Source organism: Bison bison, unplaced genomic scaffold, assembly GCF_000754665.1.
Source record: "Bison bison bison isolate TAMUID 2011002044 unplaced genomic scaffold, Bison_UMD1.0 scf7180017864491, whole genome shotgun sequence".
Classification (NCBI taxonomy): Eukaryota; Metazoa; Chordata; class Mammalia; order Artiodactyla; family Bovidae; genus Bison; species Bison bison.
In genome coordinates, this window is record NW_011495050.1 from 25,108,953 (window position 1) to 25,122,065 (window position 13,113).

General features: G+C 42.1%; 1 protein-coding gene across 2 annotated transcripts in view; it reads right to left on the minus strand.

Moving 5' to 3' along the window:
- The window catches only part of CPQ (carboxypeptidase Q), a 561,149-nt gene that overhangs the window by 448,391 nt on the left and 99,645 nt on the right, over window positions 1–13,113 (minus strand). The window lies entirely within an intron of this gene.

Genomic DNA, 13,113 nt, shown 5'->3' on the forward strand with positions numbered 1-13,113 from the left:
TTCCATGTCCAGTTCTAACTGTTGCTTCCTGACCTGCATACAAATTTCTCAAGAGGCAGGTCAGGTGGTCTGGTATTCCCATCTCTTTCAGAATTTCCCACAGTTTATTGTGATCCACACAGTCAAAGGCTTTGACATAGTCAATAAAGCAGAAATAGATGTTTTCTGGAACTCTTTTGCTTTTTCCATGATCCAGTGGATGTTGGCAATTTGATCTCTGGTTCCTCTGCCTTTTCTAAAACCAGCTTGAACATCAGGAAGTTCACAGTTCGCATATTGCTGAAGGAAGGAAAGTTATGACCAACCTAGATAGCATATTCGAAAGCAGAGACATTACTTTGCCAACAAAGGTTCATCTAGTCAAGGCTATGGTTTTTCCAGTGGTCTTGTATGGGTGTGAGAGTTGGACTGTGAAGAAGGCTGAGTGCTGAAGATTGATGCTTTTGAACTGTGGTGTTGGAGAAGACTCTTGAGAGTCCCTTGGACTGCAAGGAGATCCAACCAGCCCATTCTAAAGGAAATCAGTCCTGGGTGTTCATTGGAAGGACAGACGTTGAAGCTGTAACTCCTATATTTTGGCCACCTGATGTGAAGAGCTGTCTCATTTGAAAAGACCCTGACGTTGGGAAAGATTGAAGGCAGGAGGCGAAGGGGACGACAGAGGATGAGATGGTTAGATGGCATCACCGACTCAATGGACATGAGTTTGGGTAAACTCCGGGAGTTGGTGGTGGACAGGGAGGCCTGGCATGCTGCAATTCATGGGGTCACAAAGAGTTGGACACAACTGAGTGACTGAACTGAACTGAACCAGCCAACTGAATTTGAACTCACAAGGTCATTAAGGATGCCCTTGTTGCTAAATCCAATAAAAACATTTCAATTCCTATCATATGTAACACCTAAATCATTGACCATCATGGATAACCTCACCTTTTTCAAATACTCTTCTTTCTATATTTCTACTCTCCTTCTCAATCTTTCTTGTAGGGTCTCTTTTCTCCATATATCCTTGTAAAGTTTAAAAATAAAATAAAATTTAAAAAAATAAATAAATAAAAAATAAAATTTATTGTTTCCTAGGGATTTCTCCTGGAGAAGACAATGGCATCCCACTCCAGTGGAATTTTCTTGCCTGGAAAATCCTATGGATGGAGCAGCCTGGTAGGCTCCAGTCCATGGGGTCGCTAAGAGTCGGCAACAACTGAATGACTTCACTTTCACTTTTCACTTTCATGCATTGGAGAAGGAAATGGCAACCCACTCCAGTATTCTTGCCTGGAGAATCCCAGGGGCAGAGGAGTCTATGTGGTCGCACAGAGTCGGACACGACTGAAGTGACTTAGCAGCAGCAGCAGCAGCAGGGATTTCTCCATAACCTACCATAAGAAGGCTTCATTAAATGTCTCTGCCACAGAACATATCACCCTGAACATGAATAAGGTATGGGCATTGAAGAAACAAGGGAGGAGAACTTAAGGAAGAGAAACAAATTCTAACAGCCATGCAAAGAACCCGGTGTATGACATTCCTCTTTCTTTCGGAAGTTAGTACAGTAACTGTGGGTTAGTGAAGTAATGAAAGCTGGGCTAAGGGTACACTGAGTGGCAGTCCCATTCGCAGAGGCAATCCCAGGAGCTCTGGGTTGGGAGGTGTGGGGGTGACAACCTGCTAAGACATCTACCACCAGACCTCTCTCCTTCCACTGGCCACACTGAACACCCAGGGCCCCACTCTACAAATGTCAAGTGACCTTCTCTCTCTTATCCCTTCATAGCCCATCAGGATGAGACACAGGGCTAACTCCTTTTTGTCCCTTGACATTTTATTGCTTACCAGTGAGCAGTTTTGAGAAATTTTAAGAAAATTGTTTGGGCTCACTTTACCAATTTTTTTTCCAGATTTCTTATCTCTTTCTTGACTATATAAGATAACAAAGCCTTAATTCCTACTGTTCAAAAACAGGCATATTTGTCATATAACTGAATGTAACTGACTTTTGACCTACATCATGCTGAGGCTAAGAGCAATAAATATGAACCTTCCTTACATGTTGCTTCAGTGAAACAATATGATTAAAATGCCAATAAATTAAATCTACCATGAACTCTAGGACAAACTCCATCTTCTTGGCTTGCAAAATCTGTACGGAAACTTCAAATCGATAATGAGACAGTTCTTGGTCCCTTTGTTAGCGAAGGATGCTGGACTGACAATGAGGGTGGATCCCTTTGAGAACAGAGGTCTGTGATCAGTGACTCTGCCACACGTGCACACATCTGCAATCAGCAGCCATGCCAAGCACATACAGTCAACAAAAACACAGAACAAGTCATGAAGAATGCAGCCCATACCCTTTGGGGAGCCAAATACAAAGCAGGTAATCATAGACATAAGTATTTCTGAGGTCCCATGATCTGAGAGAAGTGAAGAAAGGGACAAAATGCCATGGGATTTTAGTCTCATAAAGTCCTAGTTTTCTAGAACTTGGACCCCCAAAGTAAGAGTAATAATAGGAAATGTTTCATTTCTGTCAATAAAACCAGTGAAGCATTTGTCTTTGATCTGGTGATGTTAAAAAAAAAAAAACTACTACAAGGCACAGCAGTCTCTTCCAGAGGAAAGGCAGAGAATATGGCCCTTCTTGAATCAGACAAAATGCAAAAGGCTTCCAGAGACTCTGCTGCAGAAAACTATAAAGCTAGAGATATATAGATTTAATTACGACTTGCCAATACAGGGTTACAGTAAGCTGACTGTACTAATGGGTTTTTACTGCTAAACAGCATGTTTTCCCCCATCTCTCTTCCCCTGAACTGGTTAATAATAAGTTCCAAGGAGCACTCTGGTAGAGATATTAGTAATTTCCTTTGGAACATGCCTTTTTGTTTCCCTCGCTTTAGCCAGCCCCCCACACCCCATTCTATAAACACAAAAGCAGAAAAACTCACTGAATCGTGCTGCAAACACAGTTCTTATTACAGCCCAAGCCAGGGAGGCCTGTTCAGCAAGTCACTAACTGCAAAATTTGCTATTAAACCTGTCAGACAGACCTGGATGAAACTGTGGGCTTCACTAAACAGCTGTTAAGTTTCATGAGCTTAAAAAGAAAATATCATCTAGCTATGCACTGTTAACAGAAACTCACCATTCAGTTTTAAAACCTGATCTGCCGATACTCTTTTCCCCAAATCCTAACATTTGCTCTCTGCTATGAAATGGCTCGGAGAACGCAATGGCACCCCCCTCCAGTACTCTTGCCTGGAAAATCCCATGGACGGAGGACCCTGGAAGGCTGCAGTCTATGGGGTTGCACAGAGTTGGACATGACTGAAGTGACTTAGCAGCAGCAGCAGCATGAGATAGCTGCCACACAGCACCATCAGCAAACATGAGCTGAGACAGCACACACACACACACATACACACACACACACACACACACACACACACACACGCTCACTTGACAACAGTTCGTGCTCCCTCCTCTTGCAGTGGGAGCACTCAGCACCTGTTGCTTCAGGCTCCTACACCTCTCAGTGGTGTCAAGGAGAGATGAACGCGCTGAGCCCTCCCTGTCCCAGTGGTCACACATTAATCAGAGGTGGCAAAATAAAAGAGTTAAGCCAAACGGATTCACAGTAATGGAGCTAAAACAATTACTCAAAGTGCTTAATCAGTCAATGTAAAATAAAACCCTGGTAGCACTCCATCAGAGCACATCCAGCCAAATTATCCTGGAGAGAAAGAACACTCATAAAACAAGTTTTCTACAAAGTGGAGAAAGCAAGGTGATACAGCAGATGTTTGACAGCAGGAAATTAAAAAGCCAATTTTAAAAAATAAAAAAAGGAATTAGGGAGACACTTAGAGAGAGATGAGTTTGGAGTGTGGAACGACGACAGTGGGGAAAATATATCTCGGTCCAGAGGTGAGAAGGGAGGAGAAAAAAAACCTTAAAGAGGCATGGAGCACCGGCTGAAAGTAACTTTTCTTAACTGGAAATTTCTAAAGCCAAAAAGGAACTTATTAAAAGACAATCACACTTATCAGGAAACTGTATGATTTAAAGGATAATGAACACAGACTTAAAGAAAAGATTCTCGGATCCCAGATAGAAACTGCAGAAGAAAAAAAGGAAACGAGAATGGTTACCTCTGGGGAAAGACAAAAAAAAAAAGGCTTGGGAGGACGGAGAAATAAAAGGTACCACAGCTCGTCTGGGTTTTGGTGATTTATTCCCCATATCTGACTCAAAAGATGAAAAGCCTAAATAGTCAGGTCACTCAAGTCATTGTTATGGGAAATGAGGTGAGGAAACACGGAGTCGGGAATAATCGCCCATAATTGCCTAGAGGTCTGCTCAATCTGTGAAGGATCGGCCTGTTTCCTAAATGCAGTGCGTGTGATTTCCCTCCAGAGGATGCAGGAAATTGTACCCTTTGAAACAGATGAGAAGTTTTGGATAACATCAGCTTCGACTGGAAAGCCCCCAGGTAATGAGTCGGCAGCTCGTAGCCTGCACAGCAGTGTAGGATACGTTTAGTAGCAGATGAGGGGAAGTTTGTTGTGACAGCTGGGCAGAAAAACAGGCCTGAAGGTTAGGTGGATCTGCAACAGGAGACAGTGGTTTGGGTTTGGAAAAAGCAAAGATGTCTTCGGATGAGGAGTACACAGAGAGATGAACAAAAACGCAGTGCGGCGGAAGTAGAGGAGCCAGCGGTGCAGACTTCTTGGCATCGTTTCTGGGTCAGGAAGACCTGCTCATCGGTGAGAACGCCCACCCAACACAGTTGTACAGTTCGCCTTTACGGCCGTTAAAGCCTAACCAAGAGCTGGAATAATGTACTACTTGCAAGATGCATAGATGCAGAGTAAACTTGAGATATACTCGAAGATGATTTTACTTCCTGCTTTTCCTCCCCGGAGACCAGCATCCAGGCCTCTGTTCCCTCCAGCCAGTCACGAAGGCCATCTCTCAGGCTCCGCACAGGTGAGGGCTGCCGGCCACCCCCCCGCCCCCGCCGGTGTTCTGTTCTGCGCAGCTCACGGTGCTTCATTTATTTATCTCTCGTCTTCCCTCTGCCGTCACCACTTGCTGAGAGGCCAACCGCTTCCCCTCATGACGTGTCACCGGCAGGACAGGAGAGACCTCGTGCCGTCCACGAGATGGTCCAGACCAGCATCAGGAGGAAAAGCCCCTGGTGAATTGGCAGCAGGAAGGTAAACGACAGTGACAGAGATGCCGGCTGAAAATCCTCCAGAACTGACCACTCTGTGACCAAGCTCCTCACTGGACGCAGCGGGAGCGGGAGATAAAGGAAGGAAGAAAACCAGCATTGACCTTGTCTCAGCAAGTGACCGGGCTCCGTGCTTTCATGTATATCATCTGATTTAATCCTCTCCGTCAATCACGGAAGGAAATAATAATAATTACTTCCAAAACAGGGGTTCAGAGAACATCATGTGATGTGCTTATGCGATCTGAGTGATTTGCTCATTGTCACTTGAGTACTAAACTGCAGAAGCTTTTCCACTGCTTCTCTGAAGGGGTAACTTTGACTCAACTTTTGAAAAGCCTTGCCTGACTTGATAAGTTTGGGTTGGATGACCCTCCTATAGGTCCCAGTGCTACTCTGTTCCGAGTACTTTCTCCATGGTACACATCACTCTGCATCATAAATCGCCTGTTTCTCAACCTCTATCTCTAGGCTGAAGGCTCACTGAAGGCAACAGCTGTGGTTCAGTGTCCCTTAGTGCTAAATACAATGCCTGGGCTCTATGTGCTTGAGGAATGCTGGCTAGAAATGAGAGTCCCACCCCATGCTGTCTCTGAATAGTACTGGTCGGAATTTTAATTTAACCAAGTGCTTAGCAAACTGAAAAAGAGAAGCTGCAAAGATTAAATGTGTCCTACTTCCAAGCTCCTACTGTATAGTCTCAATGGTACTAATGCTATTATGTGGAGCATGTTTATGGACTTGTGAAAGAAATAGGGTGTTTAAATGCAAGTGACTATACAATGCCGTGGTACTTGCTATTCCCTGGTTGGAAATGAATGTTAGGTGGAAATGTTTGTGTCTGACAGTAGGTTTTTTTTCCAGGTTCTATTCCATAGAGTAATGAGAACACTGTAAGTTCAGTCTTCACTCTTGGAGTCCCACAGACACCAGTCATTCATATGCAATATCACAACTTCAAAATGTTTAAGGTGCTCTGAACTTCGGTGGATTCTTTCTTTTAGAGATGGCAACAAGAAGAGACACAAATTATCAATACCTTTTAGCCCATGTTTTCAGGAGACATTCTGGTTTCTGCACCATAGAACCCGCGCAACTATTTCAGCAATTATATTCCAATGCCTGACTCCAAAGCAAAAAATATGTGACTTGACCACCAGGAATGTGTGTACTAAGTTCAAGCCCAGGGCACAATGACTATGTCTGAGTTATCACCCCTGAAACCCCATCAGTTAGTAAAGTCTAATAAATCCAGAAAACCAGTGAAAAAAGGTCAGCCAAACAACTATGTCCAGACTGAAGCAAATCTGCCTCTAGTTACTTTTCTCTCTTGTTCCAAACACATCTAAGTACAGACTTTCATAAAGGCATGTGCAAAGGCTGGTTTTACTGAATTCCACACCCAGTGGGGATAGCAAATTGTGGATTTAAAAAAATTAGCCTCTAGCTACTAGAACCAGACTTGAACATGCATTTAATTCAAAGGTACTGAACTCTATGAAAAAAAGCTCAACCTTTCTCAATTTGTCGTGGTATTTTGTGGTTCCATGCTGAAATATCAGGTCTGCCAACCCTGTAAGGAATCTCCTCTTGATCTCCTAACTGACTGGACTGGATATTTCCGAAAGCATACAAGAAAAGAGTTGCCCAAATGCTGCTGGGATAGTGGAAATTCTAATAGGCTTGAAAGCTGATGGCTAATATTCTTGTATTTTCCACCTTATTTTTTGAGTCTTCATACCATTAATCCACATGTTTTCAGCCACTTTTTAAAGCAGCTTTACTGAAGTATAATTAACATATAGTAACATTGTATATTTAAAATACACAATTTGATGAGTTCTGACATATGTTTAAACTCATGGGACCATCACAATTAAGATAATGAACATATTCTGTCAAATTCCCAAAAGTTTCTTCACGCCCTCTGCTTGACAATCCCTCCCTTCTACTCCACCTTGAACCCTTCTACTCCTGGCCCAAGGAAACCACTGATCTGCTTTCCATTAATAAACATTAGTTTGCATTTAGTATAATTTTATATAAATCGAAGTACATAGTATGTATTCTTCTTATGGCTGGCTTCTACGACACATCATAGCTATTTTGAGATCCAGCCACATTGTAACATGTAAATTCATTATATTTTTTTTTTGCTGAGTAAAATTTCATCATTATGGATATACTGCAGTTAATGTATCCATTCAACTGTTGATAGATATTTCGGTGGTCTCCAGTTTGGGGCAATGACAAAAAGAACTAGTATAAATATTTGTGCAAACTCTTTGTATGAGTATACGCCCTAGTAATGGAATGACTGGACCATGAATGTGTGTTCAACTTTTTTTTAAAATGCCAAATTGTTTTTCAAAGTGATTGTGCCGTTTTACATTCCCACTAATAGTACACGAGAGCTCCAGTTCTTTCATATCTTTGCCACACTTGGCATGGTCAGTCTTTTCGTATTTTCCTAATGGTGGCTTTGTAGTTTTATTTTATATTTCTCTAGTGACTAACAATGGTGAGTATATTTTCATGTGCTTATTTGCCAACCACATTCAAATCCTTTACCTATTTTTTATTGGGTTATTTTCTTATTAGTCAGATCTCATAGTTCTTTGTATATTCTGGATATAAGTTCTGTATCAGATCTATGACTTCCAAATATATATTTTTTCCCCATCTGTGATTTGTCTTTTCGTTTTCTTAATAGTGTCTTTTGCAGAACAGAAGTTTTCAATTTTGAAAAAGCCCAATTTATCCATTTTTCCCCAAAACTTATTATAAAGCTAACGTAATCAAGATAGCATGGTATTGGAGTACAAATAGATCAATAGAGCAGAACAAAGACTACAGAGATCAACTCACATTTATATGAACAACTGCTTTTCAACCAAGGCCCAGAGGCACTTCAGGAAAGAGAGGAGGTTCTTTTCAAAAAAACGTTGCTAAAACAATTAAATATCTATATACAAAACAAAAGAAAAATCTCACTTCAATACATATATCATGGGTTCAATTATGTTCCCCTCTCAATTCATGTGTTGGGGACTTCCCTGGTGGTCCAGTGCAATGAACCATGCAATGCAGGGGACATGGGTTCAATACCTGGTCAAGGAACTAAAATTCCACATGCTGAGGGGCAATGAAGCCCGCATACTACAATTACTGAGCCCACATGCCACACATGGAGATTGTGTGCCACAACAAAGGATATCACAGGACACAACGAAGACCCAGCACAGCAAATAAATATTTAAAAAAAAATGTTCAAGTCCTAACTCGCAGTACTTCAGAATGTGACTGTTACGTAGAGAGAGGGTCTTTAGAGGGGTAATTAATTTAAAATTCGGTCATATGGGTGGCCCTTAATACAGCATGACTCATGTCCTTATTAGAAGAAGTCAGAACTCAGATATGCATAGGGGAAGGACCATGTGAAAGCGAAAACAGCCACCCAGAACCCAAGGGGAAAGGCCTCAGGAAAAGTAACCCTGTTGATACTCCAACCTTTGGCTTCTGGCCTCCAAAATTGTGAGAAAATAAATGAATTGTTTAAGCCACTCAGTCTGCAGTGCTTTGCTATAACAGCCCTAACAAACACCCAAAACTCTCACCATATATAAAAATTGACTCAAGATGGATTACAGATCTAAATTTAAAACTTAAAACTATAATAACTTCTACATAAAAAATATTTGTGACCTCAGGTTACAAAAAGATTTCTAAGATACAACACAAAATAGAATTCATAAAGAAAAAACTAATAACTTGGGCTCACTTTTTAAGCATTTTTCCTTAAAAAAAATCTTATGCAGAGCCCCTATATATAGAACAGATATAAACAGAGCTTCTTTTGAAGAAGCAAGGATCCTGGATAGTTTCCTTAGTCCTTCCATCACCTTCCTTTGTGTGAGGAAGATGTCTCTGAGACATCTCTGCAGAACACAGAGCTCAAAGAATAAAAAGTGGAAGCCATTAGATTTTATTAACAGGATGTTTGGATCTGCCCAAAATAATAACCACTGTTTGGATCTGCCCGAAATAATAACCACTAGCTTTTATTGCGGAGAGGGAAGTGGCACCCCACTCCAGTACTCTTGCCTGGAAAATCCTATGGATGGAGGAGCCTGGTGGGCTGCAGTCCATGCGGTCACTAAGGGTTGGACACGACTGAGCGACTTCACTTTCACTTTTCACTTTCATGCATTGGAGAAGGAAATGGCAACCCACTCCAGTGTTCTTGCCTGGAGAATCCCAGGCACGGGGGAGCCTGGTGGGCTGCTGTCTGTGGGGTCGCACAGAGCTGGACACAATTGAAGCGACTTAGCAGCAGCAGCAGCTTTTATTGAGAGGCTATTTAGGTGTAATGTAATGTGATAGATACTTTATTATTTGCTTTTTTTCTTTTAATCCCATGACGTAGATGTTATTTATATTCACACATGAGGAAAATTAAGGCTCTCATAGCTGGTACATTTCACAGGTGAAATCTGAACCCCCACGTCCATAAACTTTCAGGGACACCTCACAGTATCTTGAAACCAAACATTAAAGATAAGAACCTAGACTTTTGTGGCCATAAACCAGTTGTACAAAATAACTGTCAATTCTAAAACATGAAATTATTTCCCCAGAAAAATAAAAATAAAAGTAAAAAGAGGAAGGATTCACAGTGGAAATAAATTAGTGGATAACAGAAAAGGAAATGTATGTGTAAATGCCCATCCCATAGTGAGATGGAATCATATTACATGTTGTAAGTTCTCAAGAATTAATGAGCCAGATATTTTATAAACAAAAGTGTGAAATGTCTCAATAATTTATTATCCTGTTAGGACAAAAAGAGACTATGAAATAAGCACAGAAGATTGTATTGTTCTCTACAGCTTCTCAAAAGGCATTGTTTTATCATCCTCCTGAATAGAAATGAAAATAACAGTATTTAAATCATAAAAAAAATAATAATAAAATAAAATAAAAATAATGTATTATAAACATCCTGATATACTTCCAATAAAGCCACACCAGCATGTGATATTGTGCTCTAGGGCCAGGTTTTTTGGCAAGCCCCTCTCCCAGACACACACACACCCACACCTTCACTACTATTAAGCACGTGGCGCATGGCAGGGTTGCAGCTGATAAATTCCATTTGTTTAAAAGCCTCGATAGGGGCTTCCCTGATGGCTCAGCGGTAAAGAATCTGCCTGCCAATGCAGGATTTAATCCCTGATCCCTGGCTCAGGAAGATCCCCTGGAGAAGGAAATGGCAACCCACCCCAGTATTCTTGCCTGGGAAATTCCATGGACAGAAGAGCCTGTCAGGCTACAGTCCATGGAGTTGCAAAAGAGAGGACATCCCAGGGATGGGGGAGCCTGGTGGGCTGCCATCTATGGGGTTGTACAGAGTCGGACACAACTGAAGCGACTTAGCAGCAGCAGCAGCAAGCTAGTTTACTGTGCTCTATACCGAAGAGGGTTAGGATAGTAGTGGTGATGAATATATTAATATCATACAAAGAGTAAATAGACGGAGCCCTGATAAGATTTGATGCTACTAGTAGAGGTAACAGTTAAAATAATATCTGAAAGTGAAAGTTGTTCAGCCATGTCCAACTGTTTGCTACCTCATGGACTATACAGTCCATGGAATTCTCCAGGCCAGAATGCGGGCATGGGTGCTAGCCGTTCCCTTCTCCAGGGGATCTTCCCAACCCAGGGTTCAAACCCAGGTCTCCCACATTGCACGTGGATTCTTTACCAGCTGAGCCACCAGGGAAACCCCAAATAATATCTACTCCTTATCAAGTCATAGGGACTTAATATCACATTATCTCATTTAATTCTCACAACTCTGGAAGCTAGGTATCAATAACATAGTGTTATAGATGAAAGAGGCTTAGAAAGGATAAATGGTGGGGTCACACAGTGAATGAGGGACAGAGTCGCAATCTGCACCCAAATTTTCGACTGCAGAGCTGATTCTCTGAGCCCCTGCTGCAGTGTACCTCTCTCACGGAGAGTAAGAGCACAGAAAACAGAAAACTTCTCCACCCTGAGTGACTTCTCTTACCTCTTTGTCCCTTCACTCTAGTTCCCTAGGGTAGGGCAGTCACATCCCTGGTCACCCTACAGACCCTACAGAAGGGGATCCCATTGGGGAAGTCAATGTAAGGCTTCTGCGAGAGGAATATGTGGGGTGCTGAGAGGGGTGGATGGTGCAGAGAGCTCTGACCCCTGGAGGCGGTGAAGGCGCCATTGGAGGGCGACGTGTCTGCAAGGCAGTTTATCTGCATGTGATGGCATCACAGGCTTCAGGCATGTCAAGCAGACATGCAGCCTTCTTCCATGAGCCAAAAACCCAGCCTGGCCAGGCCTCCTCGCTCAAAACCACCTCACACCAAAAGTCCTTAGAAATAACAGGAAGACGCTTGTCACCTACAACCTTCTCACTTTTTCACTACAGCATTAGAGATGCAGAAGGGAGGTTTTTACCTGAAACAGCTACGTATTTCCTAAGACGTCTCAGGCAAAATGCTCAGCCACACAACAGTTTAATCAACACACATCCTGAGACTTTTATAGCTTTAGTTTTTCTTGTTAGAAGACTGTGCCTCTCTCTGACATAATTACAAGTTCCATATTTTTGCCCTAAGGCTAAAATGTAAATCATTTCCTGGTACACCACAACTTCCCAGCACTGACTATATAAGGCAAGGCTGCATAGCATTTAAAATTAAAAACATCATTTTCCTGAATGTGTGTGTCATTATGATGTTTACCGATGTGTTTTTGCAGCTTAAGTCCCAGTTTTTATGTATTTCAGTCAAAGACCCGCTGGCATCATGATAGAAGCTAAGCAATGTAGCCTAAAACTCGCCAGTTTTTCTTCTCTTTGGCTTCTCTGAGTTCCTTCAGAGCATACTTTATGGGGCTCCAGAATATTGATTATAATGCTTATAACCAGAGGGGGCTAAATTCCTCTCTGTTGGTTAAAGTCCTCCTTTGGGCCCTTAGAAATATTGCTCCCTCCCATTAGCCATGAGGGCATAGCCATTGACAGACCTGGGGAAAAAATCCTGACTTCTCCACTCATAAGCTTGCAGAAACTTCTTTCACCTCTCCGAACCTGTGTTTCCTCCTTCACAGTGTGGGAATGGTAACATCAGATTTCTAGAGTTCTCAAAAGTGACACAGGTTGCCAACAGCCTCTGGGCATAAAATCAGTGTCTAGTACATGCTAGTTCCTATCACTTTCTCTGCCCCTCTTATACACTCAGCTCTCCCAATTCTACTCCAACAATAAATCCCAGATTTGTAAGAGTCATAGGGAGGAGAATAAAGTTTGTAATCATAGCTCAGGAAATCATTAGAAACGGCGCAGCCTTTTAAAAGCTAGGCTGTGTTGAACATCCTCACTGGCTGTGTCCAGTATAAAGCTTAGAGGGAGCCAAGTAGCTAAGAGCTTGGGTTATGAAATCAGAGAAACCTGGGTTCAAAGTGCAGCCCTATCAGTGCTAGCTGTGTGACCTTGATCAAGTTGCCTAACCTGTCTAAGCTGCAGTTCCCTTGTGTGCAACTAGGGGGATAACATGGCTGGCTCTGCTGTGCTAGGAAGAGTGTTAAGTGGCACCATGAAAGGACTTCCCTGGTGGTCTAGTGGTTAGGTCTTCACCTTCCAATGCAAGGGATTCGGGTTCAATCTCTGGTTGGGTAGCTAAGATCCCACATGCCTTGGGGCCAAAAAAATTAAACCATAAAACAGAATCAATACTGTAACAAATTCAATAAAGACTTTAAAAGTGGTCCACACCAAAGGTAAAAAAAATGACATCATGAATATAAAAGCTCTAACACAGTGGTTGGTGGTG